This window comes from Sciurus vulgaris (genome assembly GCF_902686455.1).
Source record: "Sciurus vulgaris genome assembly, chromosome: 11".
Classification (NCBI taxonomy): domain Eukaryota; kingdom Metazoa; phylum Chordata; class Mammalia; order Rodentia; family Sciuridae; genus Sciurus; species Sciurus vulgaris.
The window spans coordinates 15,276,906-15,291,813 of record NC_136472.1 but is presented as its reverse complement, the minus strand read 5'-3'; the positions used below and the strand labels follow the sequence as shown (position 1 = coordinate 15,291,813).

The 14,908-nt window shown below is 37.7% G+C and overlaps 1 pseudogene across 1 annotated transcript in view; it reads right to left on the bottom strand.

Moving 5' to 3' along the window:
• Positions 1–12,912, bottom strand: part of LOC306638392 (olfactory receptor 5B2-like) — a 48,865-nt pseudogene extending 35,953 nt beyond the window's left edge. The window contains exon 1 of the transcript in view: positions 12,692–12,912. The product of the transcript in view is annotated as an olfactory receptor 5B2-like (transcript). The remainder of the gene's footprint in view (positions 1–12,691) is intronic.
• Between the last annotated feature and the right edge of the window lie 1,996 nt (positions 12,913–14,908).

The window sequence follows — 14,908 nt, the reverse complement described above, 5'->3', positions numbered from 1 at the left end:
AACAAAAGAGACAGAGGTATTATTTTATTTGCATGTTTTCCTTTAAGCCTCAGCAGATTTATCACGTTGTCAGTGCATGGGTTTTTTTTATACACTGAGAATTCATCTCCCTCTGGTTGAATACAAATTAAAATAAATGCCAGTGAGGATATGGGGATAAAGGAACAATTTCATGCTGTTGGTCTGATCATAAATTAATAAACACACTATAGGAATAAGTATGGAAGTTCCTCAAAAGGCTAAGAATGTAATCACAATATGACCCACCAAAGTCAGCATTCTATAGTAATATCTGCATACCCCTGCTTACAGCAGTATAATTCACAATAACCAAACTAGGGAACCAGCCTGGGTGTTCACCAATAGATGAATGGATAGACAAAATGTGATATATATCTAGAAAGATAAATAGATAGATATGATATATGTGATATATAAGGATATATTTTTATTATTTTGTATATATATATACACATATATATACAATGTTTTTTTCAGTCATAAAAAAGAATGAAATTATGCCATTTGTAGGAAAACAGATGAAACTTGAAAACATGATATTGAATAAAATAAATCAAACTCTAGAAGTCAAGGGGCTTTTTTTTGTTTGGTAGACTTTTGATGGTATCTTCAATTTCATTGACTAAAATTGATCTGTTTAAATTTTCTATGTCTTCCTGGTTCAATTTGGGTAGGTCATATGTCTCTAGAAACTTGTTGATGTCTTAAAGACTTTCTCTTTTATTGGAGTGTAAGTCTTGAAAATAGTTTCTGTATTTCAATAGTGTCCATGATGATATTTCCTTTCCATTACAGATTTCAGAGATTTGAATTTTCCCTCACATTTTCTTTGTTAGTTTGGCTAAGGGTTTATCAATTTTATTTATTTTTTCAAAGAATCAACTTTTTGTTTCATTGAATTTTTTTGAATTTTTTTTGTTTAAAGTAATCCAATCAGAGGAGTAGGAAAGAAAAGAAAATGAATGAAAACCAAACATAGCTTAAGATACCTGTTGTGTACTATAAAGTGCACAAACACAAGCACAATTGGAGACCCAGAAAAAAAGATCAGAGAAAAAAATTGACATAAGGAATATTTGAGGAAATATCGCTCACAAAAATCCAGATAATCATATTAGCAAATGCAGATTAAGCCTACCTGTGTAGCTTAGGAAGGTCTGTAGGCCTTAACCTGACTAAAAACTTCTCACTCTGGCAGTTTCTCTTGATAGTTATCAGGCACATTTGCCTAAGAATCTCTCTTTTGTAGCTTTTAGTCTTTATTCCAGTGAGCTAACACAAGTGTACATCTTAAGTTACATTTAAGTATTATTTCTTTTAAATGCCCAAGAATGGCTATATTTTGGTTTTAACTGTTTTGCTAGGTGTTTAAGATCATGCTGGTCAAAGTGACTGTTCCTGTCTGTTAAAAAGTCAGTTGAGTTCCCACAGGGGTCACTTGTAGAGAACTTGAGAGCCTTAGCTTTAGTGCTGTCCATTAGGCAGGGTCTCCTCGATGAGGTGGCTTCCCTTGAAAGCACCAGGGATGTCTCCCTTTTTCCTTGATCCTCCTCTGCAGCAGGTGCACTTAGTGGCTTTTCATTCTCTAGTGGCCTCATCAATCTCCTTGATCAGAAGGTTGTGTGACCCACCCAGAGTTGCAAAGCTCCTTAGAGAAGTCCTCTTGTTCCCTGGGTTCAGGCTGACTTTGAGGGCAAGACCCAAATATGGACTTTTCTTGACCTCTGTATTTAATCTCAATCTCTAAGTTTGATCTTAACCATTAAGCAAGCCAGTCTCACCAGTCATAAAGTAAGAGTACTGAGCTTTAACTTCAATGTCTATAACTTTGCAGTTATTTATCCCCTTTTATCTAATTGGGGTCTACATTATCTGTCCTATAGGTGATGGCTTTTCAAGTTAATCTACGGTGTACTTCTGCAAAATATCAGGCAACAGTTAGAGTTTACAAGGAAAACACAAAATGGAATCACCAACAGTAACACATTCAGTTCATACAATAGCTATCTTGAATTTTGGCTGAGTTATTCATTATATCCCCTGTTTGAGATCACAGTAATCTTTACAACAAACATCAAACTTTTGAACACAACTTTAAATGACTTAAAGTCTGGCTTACTTTGGAGCCATTTTAATATGCAGCAGGGTTGTGAGGCAGAGCCTTATCTCAGGTAAGGTGGGGCTTTTCACAAATCTTAGGACAAATGTTCTAATCCTGAAGCTAATTTTTCCTCTTTTGCTATGACCAGCATGACCAGATTCTCAAGTTCAGTGAGAGGCAAAGGAGTATTAGAAAATAAAGGTTTATAAACACCGATTTTGAAGATTAAGCTGAGATCAGATGGAGCTCTATTCTCTGACAGAAATGCAGATCTAAAGAGTTACATCAGCAATCTTTATATATGTCTTATTATTAGGTTAAAGACTATGTAAGCATTATTCCTTGTTTTCAGGAAAGTTAGAGACTAGGACATTAACGTAACTTTTTTCAGAGCTGCAAAGTACAATGTTAGGAGCTCTGTGTAGCTCTCAAGGAAGTCCACTGTCCAAAGTCATGAGGTCAGAGACCCCAATCTCAATCACTGTTGTCCTATTTTTGCTACTGCACATTACACTCTTTCTTAAGTGTAATTTTTAGTTTACATATATTGACTCCTGAGTCTATATGAACATTAGTTAACACAACTTAACATTGTATCTAAAACATGAATTAAAGAAAGGCTGAGAGAGCTTTTAACTTTCCTTTTGCGTGGCAAAGTGGCAAAATGCTTTCATGTTTAACCTTTAAACAAATCAGGCTCTCAATAACTTTTAGAAATACATTTACATTTAAATTTTTTTATCTCAGTGTAAAAAGTAACAAATTTTACATATACCCTATTGATGACAGGTCCTATACTAGAGCACTAAATGATGAGTTTAAAATTACCATTACAGACAAGTTCAATTTGGAGAATAGCAACTTGATAAATTTTCTGTTTTAAAGGCTTGTACACCTGGAAAATATGAACACATTTAATATACAAAGAATAATGTTTTTAAGTATGTTACTCCATGGAATAACTTTGTAAATTAATCAGATGTCTCTAACAAACACGTTTGAGTAATCCCATACATGTCAACTCTAATTCACTCATCTTATTGTAAAAAAAAAAAAAAAAAAAAAAAGATATCAGACAGACAAGTGTACCAACAGAATTTGCCATCTCTTACCTGTTGAAGAAAAGTCCTAGAAAATTTGATGTTAGACATTTTATAAACATCAACATTTTATTAGTTTGACCACCTAGAGACTTGTGAGTTAATTTTAAAGACATTTTACTTCTATTAGTTTACCCAATTTAAATTGAACCTTTTTAAATCACGTGAATTAAAAGTATTTGGGATCCATTTTTTAAATTTTAATTTTTATGCATGCTTATATTTAACACAAAAGCAAAGGCCTTGTAATGCTTATCTCCATTGCAATGTAACAGATGTCCAAAAATAACTCTAGAGTTGAATAAAAAGAACTGATCAAAAATCATTAACCTAGGTATGTAGAATCAAAACTGTGAGTTCAAAAATATAGCATTTAAGAAAAACAAAAAGTCCTAGAAGAAAAATGATAATGGCCATTAATTATAGCATGAGAAAATGAGAAAGAGAAGGGCAGAGGGAAGAGGTAAAAGGGAGAGATACAGTATTCTGAGTTGCAGCCCAGGAGAAATTTAAAATGGACACTTTTTTTTTTTTCCTTAGGTTTGAGACTGGTCTCCCACTGAGCACTCTGGCTTCTTCCATTTACATTTCAATGTAAGCCTTGACTGAGATCTGAAAGGAGCTAACAGGTTCTAGCAGAAACTTGATGCCTACGGCATTTTAACCCTTTTTCCTGGTTAGTAATCAATTCAGGTTTGGATGCAGAAAATTGTGAAACATTATCTCCCAGTACTTGTGGGGAACGGGGCTGCTACATCATACTCCTAACTGGGACATGCCACTGATGGTTGGGCTGGTTATTCCCTCCACACTGGCATACGTGGACCTCGTGGCAGGAGGACTAGGTGGGCTGGGCTGGGGAATGGAAGCAAAAATAGCTGAGTGGAAGTTGGAGGAGGAGGAGGAGGGATTAAGAGAGGGAGAAGAAGGAGGCATTTGAGTTTGTAGGAAGAGCAGAGAAGTGCAAGAAAGATGAGACTTGAAGATAAGGAATCCCTTTCCATCTGCCCGCTCGTTCATGGAAGCTGTGTGCCATTACGCGGCCATTTTGGATTGATTATCTAAAGGGTACTGTGGCCAAACATAAGCTGGGAGTCAGGCAAAGGGTTGAATCTGCCAGAATGGAGGACCCAGATCCCATGGTGGAGACTGATACAGCCCAGTTTGTGCCCTGGCATCCCGAGGCCACAGAGTAGTTGGCTGGAGTCAAGAGGCAGCACAGTGATGGCGTCGTCACACAAGCATCAGTCTGTGTGCCAGGCAAAAGCCGAGAGGAGTCGAGGACCTGATATCAGGGTTTTCGAGTGTGAGTGCAAGCGTGAGTGTGAAGCCTCAACCCTGAGAGAGAATCTCCACCATAAAATCAGGAACCCACCTGGCAGATAAGACCAACTAAGGGGCCAGCCGTAACTAAAAAGTTGTGGCAGGGGTATCTGCACACCTCAGCCGCCTGGAGGGTCCCAGATAAACCAGCCTAGGGGAACCCACCTAGAGGACTCACCAATCTGAAGTCCAGTGATGGATGCAGAGCAGAACATCCAGGCAGAGTGGAAGGTGAGGCTGTGTCTGGGGGTCACTGGGGTGTCAGATGGGTTTCCACTTGCTTAAGAGACAGCGGAAGAGCCCATCCTAAGTCACGGCACCAATGTGAGAAAACCCACGAAAACCATGCTGGACACAGGAAATCACATAAGGGAGATTATTAAGCAAACAGAGTGTCTCCCTGCAGGGTAAGAGAGAAAATGAGAGGAAAAGAGAAAGGAAAGAGAAAGGGTGTGCACTAGAGAGAGAGTGGAAAGTGAGGAGGAGAAAGAAAGCAAGTGAGTAGGAGAGAAAAAGCAAGAGAAAAGATGGCGGGGTAGCTACCCTGAAGCAGTTGGATTTCGCCGGGCTAACAGGGGACCAATAACAGAGAAGGATACTTGCAAGCTGACTGATGAACCAATAGCTAGCTAGGATGTTCACAGACTGACAGTAGTTGGGAGGCAGGGAAATGGCTACAATGGAAAGGGTGAGGAGAGCAGCTTTGTGCATTACGGTAGGGTATGGCTGGAGGAGATTGGAATTGGGACATGGCTTTGGGGTACATATTTTGTTTCTGGAGAGTGGAGTCTCTCTGCTTCCTAATGATGAAAGCTGCTTCCCTTTGCCACACCCTCCCACCATGATGTTCTGTCTCACCTCAAACCCTGAGGAATGGAACTGGCCTTCTATGAACTAAGACCTCTGAAACCGTGAGCCCTCAAATAAACCTTCCTCCTCTATAATTGTGCTAGTCAGAACATTTAGTCACAGCAGCAAAAAAGCTGACTAAAACAGTGCATAGTCAAAGAAATGTATACTATGATTTAGTAGAATTTATTTCAGAAATCCAAGGATGGTTCAATATTTTAAAAATCAGGCAATTAAACAAATTATTTTTCATACTGTTTTTATTGTGGTAAAAACAGGTCCTTGTACCTACTTTCTAAACAAAATTTAAAACGTAGGATGTTATCATTAACAATAGGTGCTATGTTCTATGGTAGATCTTGATGTAATAGTGATCCACTTCACCTTCTGAATATAGCACTTTTGAATATTGCTTATTTTAAAAGGGACTTGTTTTTCTTTTCCTCTTCTCCTCTCCCCCTCCCTAACCTGGGGGCAAATAACAGAATGGCCTTTTCCGGTTCTAGGCAGTTATCTGTCCTTGTGCACACACCCACCACAGAAAGGAGATGCCACTGGAAGATATAGGAAGTGACTGTCTCCCAAATTAACAGGTGAATTTCGACACACCATCAAGGTGCACTGGGGACCCTCCATCAGGGCACACCTGGAATGCAGCCTTTGAAGAACTTCTTTAAAAGTCTCTTCTGTTCTCCCTGATGGGCAGAATCACAGCCTCTGGGACAGGAGTCCCCTGTGCTTCTCCTTTGCTAACAAAGCAATAAAACTTCTAAGTTCTTTTGCTTAAAACCATGCCCTCATTATTGGATGAGCACTGGGGACAAGGACGGAGCCTTAACACTGAGAATAGTGTTGCATAGCTGTTGTGTATTTAACAGTGTTTCATATTTACTTTGCACAGCTGAAACTGAAATCAGGAACTTAGAAATCAGGATCAGTTCCCCATCCACCCCACCTCACCCCACCTCCCCCTCCCCCGTGTTGAAGATGAAACACCTATGCAAATATAGAAAGCAAGTTTTATTAAAGAGAGAGATACACTTCTCCAGAGAGAACCCAGCACCCAGAGTCTTGTGTGTGTTGTGTGTTGCAGGGGTGGGGGGGATCTTGCTTTTTCATAGGCCCCCCACCCTCTTTCTTTCCTGCTTACATGCCCAAAAGCAGAAAAAGTAATTGCTTGTGTTGGAAAATGTGATTCTTCCCCTCCCCCAGAGGTGTAACAACCAGTTGAGCAGGGTAAGTGCTATCCCAGGGTTAGTTGTTAGCAACCCATTTTCTTTTCTTTGATAATCAGCTGCCTGTCTTTTGCCAAGGTCTCAAGACCCTACTTGTGAAAAAACAACCCCTCATTTTCATCTCCAACCAGGCGCTATCGACCACCATTGGACTTCGTATGTCTGTAAATTTGACTGTTTTAGATATCTCATGTAAGTTGTCTTTCTGTGACTGGCTTGTTTCACTTAGCATTATGTTCTGGAGGCAGGTCAAACTCTCTCCTTCCTCCTGAAGGAGAAGTTTCAGGCCTGGGTACCCTCTTCCAGCCTCTCAGAATCACGCAGCCATTGTAAGATGACTACTCCTTTTCCCTAGAGTGCAGTACTGAAGGACAGGGACTTTTAGGCAAGCTCTACTCTCAATCCCTCTCTTTGTCCTGAGTCTGAGGTGATGAACTATGCTGGCATGGAGTAAAGAAATGGAATTGCCCTCCTTACTCATTTGAATGTGAAATTCTTTATGTTCTTCATTCAGTAGAATGTTCACTCTCAGTTTGTCACATACAGCCTTTATGATATTGAGGTAAGTTCCTTCTGTCCAGTTTCTTCAGTGGGTTTATCATCAGTGGGTGCAGAATTTTGTTGAAGGTTTTTTCTGAATCTATTGAGATGATCATGTGATTTTTGTTCCTGATTCTATTTATGTGGTAAGTTACATTTATGATTTGTATATGTTGAATCAATCTTCTAACCCTGGGGATGAAGCCAACTTAATCATGCTGCAAAATCTTAATATACAAAGGAGCAGGATACAAGATTAACATACAAAAGTCAATAGATTTTCTATATTCCAATAATGAATCTGCTGAGAAAGAAATGAGAAAAATATTCCTATTCACAATAGCCTCAAAAAAATTAAAATACTTAGAAATAAATCTAATCAATGAGGTAAAACATTTCTACAATGAATATTACAGAACACTGAAGAAACTTAAGAAGACCTCAGAAGATAGGAAGATTTTCCATGTTCTTGGATAAGAAGAATCAATATTGTCAAAACACCCATTCTACCAAAATCAATATTCCGATTTAATGCAATTCCCATCAAAATACCAATAACTATCTTCACAGAAATAAGACAACAGTCCTAAAATTCATACAGAATAATAAAAGACGCAGAATAGTGAAAGCAATACTGAGCAAAAAGAGTGATACTAGTGCAATTACAATATCTATACTCAAGTTATATTACACAGCTATAGCAACAAAAACAGAATGGTATTGGCATCAAAACAGACATGAAAACCAATGGAATAGAAGTCTCAGAGATCAATCCACATAATTCAATCATCGCATATTCAACAAATGTGCCAAAAATATCCATTGGAGGAAAAATATCTTTTTAGCAAATAGCCCTGGGAAAACTGGATATTCATATGTAGAAGAATAAAAGTAGATCCCTATCTCTCACCCTGACGATCAAACCAAAGTGGATCAAAAGCCTAGGAATTAGAACATAAACTGCCACAGGTAGAAAAAAATATAGTCAACACTCTAACAGATTAGCTCAGGCACCATCATCCTTCATGAGACCCCTAAATCTCAAGAAATAAAACCAAGAATCAAGAAGTGGATGACTTCCAACTTCAAAGCTTCTGCCCAGCAAAGGAAATGGTTAAGAGCATGAAGAAAGAGTCTACAGAATGGGAGAAAGTCTTAGGCAGCTACTCTTTCAAAAGTAATTATCCAAAATATATAAAGAACAAAAAAATGTAACACCAAAAACCACCCCCCAAACAATCCAATCAACAAATGGGCAAATAAACTAAATAGACATACCTCAAAAGAAATGCAAACAGCCAATAAATACATGAAAAAATGTTCAATATCCTTGGTAATTAAGGAAATATAAATCAAAACTACATGAAGATTCCATCTCACTCCAGTCAGAATGGTAACCCTCAAGAATACAAATAATAATAAATATTGGCAAGGATGTTGGGGAGGGACTATAATTACTTATTGTTGGTAAGAACTGCTAATTTTCTCAACCAATTTGAGAAGCAATATGGAGATTCCTGAAAAGACTAGGATGGACCCATTGTTTGACTCGGCTATCCTACTTCTTGTCATTTATCCGAAAGAACTAAAATCAGCATAATGCAGTGATATGTGGATGCCAATGTTCATAGCAGCACAATTCACAACAGCTAAGTTGTGGAACCGTTCTAGGTGTTCCTCAATAGACAAATGGATAAAGAAAATGTGATATAGAGACACAATGAAATTTTACTCAGTCATGAATAAGAATGAAATTATTCATTTTCTGGTAAATTAAGGGAACTGGAGAACATCAATGTTAAGTGAAAAAAGATGCAGAATGTCGAGGGTTGAAGATTTTCTTCTACATGTGGAATCTAGAGAAAGAGAGAGTTTGAAAAGGAATTAAAAATGAAGATTTCATGAAAACAAAAGGGAAAACAGTGGCGTAGAGGACAGTGATCAAGAAAGAGAGGGAGAATGGGAAAGGGGAGGAACTGCAAATGAAATGGACTGAGTCATGCTGTGTGCGTGTATGAATATGCCATAATGAATTATGCTATTGTGTATAACTATAATGCACCAATTAAAAATAAGTTAACAGGAAGAAGACCAAGAGAGTAGAGGAAGGGAATCAGAGGGAGGAAGAAGGGGAGGGAAGGGGATAGTACCGGGCATCAGAATGGAGCAAATGATGTTATATGCATTTATTAGCAGGTCAAAATTAACCCCAAAATCATGTACAATTGTAATACACTAATAGAAACAAATTGAAAAAAAAAAACAGTAAAGTAATAACATTAAATGAAAAAAATATATAAACAGGATGGCACAAGAGCCAGCAATTCCCCTCCTGGGTATATAGTCACAAGACTTGAAATTAAGGTCTTGATTATATATTTACACTCCCATGTTCATTACAGCATCATCCATAAGAGTCAGGAATAGAAAACAATGTAAATTTCATCATTGAAAATCACTTTAAAAATCCATGAGATATACATACACACACACACACACACACACACACACATATAAAATTCAACCTTAGTCAAGAAGGAAATCCTGTTATATGTGACAACATGAACGTCACAGGACAAACTCTCCATGATTCCATTATATAAGGTATTTATAGAAAAGAAAATAGAATGGTAGTTGTTGGGAAAATAGAATGGAAGTGGGAATCATGGGTGTGGTGAGCTGCTCTAAAATGAGTGTACAGTTGCAGTTATTCAACATGAATAAATTCTAGAGATGTACTACGTGGCAGAGTACCTTTAATTCACAATACCATAAAATTAAGAATTTTAAGACAGTAGATCTCATAATGTGTTCTTATCAAAATCAAAAGGAAAAGCACACTATCGTGTACAATTATAATGCATCAATAAAATTGTTTAAAAAAGAAAATATATCTGATGAATGCGAGAGATGATAATTTTAGATGAGTAGTTAAGTTGTGCTTTCTGAGTATATTAATAACTAATATGAGACATAAGAGGAACATAACAAGAGGTCAGGATGGACACACTGCTTCCTGCAGTGTGAATATACTTCTGGTGTTCAAGAAATGAACTAAGATAAATGTTGCTGTACCATATGGAGCAAGGAGTTTGGTCAGAGCCAGGTGCAGTGGGGCACGCCTGTAATCCCAGCAGCTCGAGAGACTGAGGACAGAGGACTGTGAGTCAAGATCAGCCTCAGCAACTTAGGGAGACCCTAAGCAACTCAGGGAGACCCTGACTCTAAATAAAATATAAAAAAAGGTCTGGGGATGTGGCTCAGAGGTTAAGCGCTCCTGGGTTCAATCCTCAGTACAAAAAAAAAGTTTGGTAGGAAATGATGAGAGTGGTCACAGCAGAGGTTATACACCTCTTATCTCAAAGGCCCTATCAGAAGATTTACTCTCAGTACAGTCAGAATCTGGATTAGGAGAATAAAACTAAGAGTTTAGTTGTACATACATTACTTTTGAGATGTCTATTTAAAGTGCAGCAAAAGCATTAAAGCAGCCCAGGGTGGAGCATTGACAAGGATCTACACTGTATAAGCATAGAATGAGTAGACAACAAAAATCAAAAAAAATCCAATGAGGTTGAAGAGAATACAATGAAGCAATAGGTGTTTTTAGAAATTCTATTCAAAGTTGTCAGAATTTAGAAGTGAACAAAATATCTTTCAGTAAGTGAATATATAATGTTTGGTCCATCCCGACAATGCAATATTATACAGTGCTAAAAGTAATGATCTATTAAACCATGAAAAGATATGGAGGAAACAAATGTATATTATTATTAAATAAGTCAATGTGAAAAGGCTAATCCTCACATTTAGAGGTTGGTGACCAAGTTTGTGAATGCCACCCCAAAAGGAAGAGCTCTGGTTTTCTCTATTCTATTTCCTGTTGTAACCAGTAAAGGCTGTTCTTACTCTTATGGAAAAAAAGTTGGGGCAAAACTACTACTGTATGCATCCAACTCTCTGACCTTCAGGCAAAACTAGAATCCAAAACATCAGTTGTTGACAGAGGTAAGGAGAGAGGATGAAATAAACAGGGAGATAAACAGATGAAATAAACAGAAGATATTTTGGGCAGTGAAACTACTCTGAATAATACTATAATAATGGACACATGTCATTATACATTTGCTCAAATCCATAGCATATCGAAATCAACATGGAATCCCAATGTCACCTATGCTCTTGAGGTGATGCTATGCCTCATCAATTGTAATAAAGGTACCTACCACTTTGGTGGGTAACAGTGATAACAGGGGAGGCTACACAGGGGCAGAGGATGTTTGGGAAATATCTGGACCTTCCTCCTCTCTTTGCAGTGAATCTAAAACTCTTCTAATAATAAAATTTATTCAGAAAATAAAAATAAACATATACTGTAACATCCAATCAATTGTTAAATTTTATTAAAAATTAGCCCTACTCCACTTACCTCTGACAATTTTCCATTCCAATATGTGTGTGCCCACAAGAAACATGGGTGTGTATGTTAGTCCTCTGTTCAACATGTATGCTTGTATTGGAATGTGATAGGGAAAATATAAATGGAACAAGTAAATAAATCAAATGTCATTACTAAGGTTTGATAAGCAAGTTCCAAATGTCATTACTAAAGTTTGACCATTTGCCTCCGCCTTCCCCATTCCTATTTTACATTTTCTTTTTTACTTGACGACAGAGATCTGAAGAGGCAAGCATATTACCACAGGAATTTCTATGCATTATGGAGCTTAAATGTAACTCATTGCAAGAGGAAGGTCTGGGAGCAAAGAAATAAAATTACTGTGCACACACAATGTTAAAATCTCAATCTTACATAGCAGTTTTCACCTTCTCAACCACCTTTCTGAATGCGCTCTTGACCTCCTTGTTCCTCAGACTGTAGACCACAGGGTTCAGCATGGGGATGATCATAGTATAGAACACAGATGCCATTTTGTCTGTGTCCATAGAATGGCTGGAGCTGGGCTATAAGTACATGAAGATGACTGTCCCATAAAATATAGTGACTGTAGTGAAGTGGGAGGCACAGATGGACAAAGCTTTTTGGTGACCCTGAGTTGAGTGCATCTTCAAGATCATGATAAAAATGAACACGTAGGAGATCAAAATAATCAGAAGAGCAAAAAAGACGCTAAAGCTTGACATAAAAACCAGAATAACTTCACTAAGGTGTGCAGCAGAACAAGACAGAGCCATGACAGCTGGAACATCACAGAAGAAGTGATGGACCACATTGGATTTACCAAAAGAGAGACTGAATATGTCCCAAATGTGGAAAACGGTATTCAGGAAACCACAGATGTAAGATCCTATGGTCAGACGAGCACAGACACTTGGTGTCATGGTTGTGGAGTAATGTAAGGGCTTACACACTGCTATATAGCGGTCATAGGCCATCGAGGCCAAGAGGTAACTTCCCACAGTGGCAAAAGCTATAAAAAAGAACATCTGAGTTGCGCATGCGTTGTAGGAGATGATCTTGTATTCTGTAAGGAACTCGGCCATGACTGTGGGGGTGACAGCTGAGGAATATCCAAAGTCCACCAGAGACAGGTTACTGAGTAAAAAAATACATGGAAATGTGGAGACGAGAGTCCAGCAGGATCAACATGATCATCCCCAGGTTCCCAATGACATTGACGAGGTAAATGAGAGTGAACATGATTAAGAGGGGAACCTGCAGTTCTGGGGCATCTGTTAGTCCTAGAAGGATGAACTGTGTCACTTCTGTGCAGTTCTCCATCAATTATTTAGAAATCCTGAGACATCCTGTGGTAATGAGAAATAAAGGAGTAGAGGAATAAACAAAAAGAGAGACAATTGCAAATTAAAACAAGGAGATACATCGTGTCACCCCCAAAAGAATGGCTATTGTCAAGAAAAAAAAAATAACAAATGCTGGCGAGGATGTGGAGAAAAGGGAATTCTTAAATACTCTTGGTAAGAATGTAAATTCATATAGCCATTGTGGAGTACAGTATGGAGATGCCTCAAAAAATTAAAAATAGATCTTCCATGGGATCCAGCGCTCTCACTTCTGAGTATATATCCAAATGGAATCAACTTATCAAAGAAACACCTGTGCCCCATGTATATTGCAACACTATTCACATAGTCACATATAAATCGACCTAGGTGACCACCAATGATAAACAGTTAAAAAGGTGATATGTATTTATATATGACGGTGTGTTATTCAGCCATAAAAAATAATAAATTCATGTCATTTGTAGCAAAGTGGATGGAATTGGAGAACATTGTGCTAAGTGAAACAAGCCAGACACAGAAATTCAGGTACTTCATGATCACACTCATATGTGGAAGCTAAAAAACATCTATCTAAATCTAGAATAGTGATTACTACAGCCTAGAAAGAGAGAGGGACAGGGGACAGAGAGAGGTTGGATATTTAATTCAAAAACTATAGTCAAATGAAAGTAATAAGCTCTGGGACTATACTCCACAATAACCTGCTATATGGCTGTGAAAAACTGAAAGGAAGGAGTGTGAAGACGTCAGAGAAATGATAAGAAGATGTAAACACTTATTACCCTGACTTGATCAGCACATGCTTTATACATGTGTTGAAGTATCATACTATTCCCCACAAATGTGTGCAATCACTACGTTAATCAAAACATTAAATTAAAAATGGGTTGCCTTAAACTTCAATAATTAAATTAAAAATACATGATCCGCCTTGCACATTTAATGGGTGATTATTTTAACAAATGTTTATGTTAGATGGCTCACATTTGTGATGTAGTAGAGTTAGAATTTTAAACGAGTAAATCAAAAGTGACAAAAGAGATTTAGGGAAATTGAGATGTTTAACTACCACGTGCATTATTTAATTATAACGTAAATTTATACTTCAAAATTCCATAGATCTCAAAGTATAAGACTAACAATACTGCACTAATTATCTATACAATCTATTAAATCCAAAGGATCCTTATTAATCACCTCCCTATTTTTAAATTGTATCTTTATAAACTGATGTGTAGAATATTTAATAAATTATCCAAGACAGATCAATTGAACATATCTGCCTCAGTTTACTCTACTCTAGTAAAAGCTTGTGTTCCATGTTGCTCATATACTAGGCACTGTTCTACAGAGAGTTTGCATGAATGTTTATTGATTCCTCTCAACAATATTATGAGACTGATTAGCCATCATTATTTAAATTATGAGGCAAAAATTAAGTAGTACATGCATATTTGCATAGTATTAATCGGAAAACCAAGCTTTAGGTCCAGGTGAGTGGTTTTCAAGTTTAATAGTCTTCATCGAATCCAAATCATATTGAATTTGAAGCAAATTGCAATTACTCATCATTTCATAGGTTCAAACCCAGCGTTTGACTTCACAGCGACCTAACTGAGATACGGGCACAGTAGACATCTTGGGATAAGTGGGGCTGTGGGAGCCCACACAGCGGGCAGGGGCAGGTGTGAAGCCAAGAGGCAGCAGCTGCTTACCAACCCCTCCACTACCACACAGCCAGCCCTGGTCTCATCCCAACTTCCCTGAGCCTCTTTTGTTCCATCTGCAAAATGAAAACATCAATGAGAACTACCCTCAAGGTATTATTTTGAGAACTAAATAAAATAATTCTTTTTTAAACTATGAATAAAATTTTGGAAGTTTTAGTACGGCCTGATGAGAGCTAGCTGTAATATTAGGGTGGAATCGGGGTCTGTATGTTGGTTTGATAAGTGTGGACGGCAGCAAGC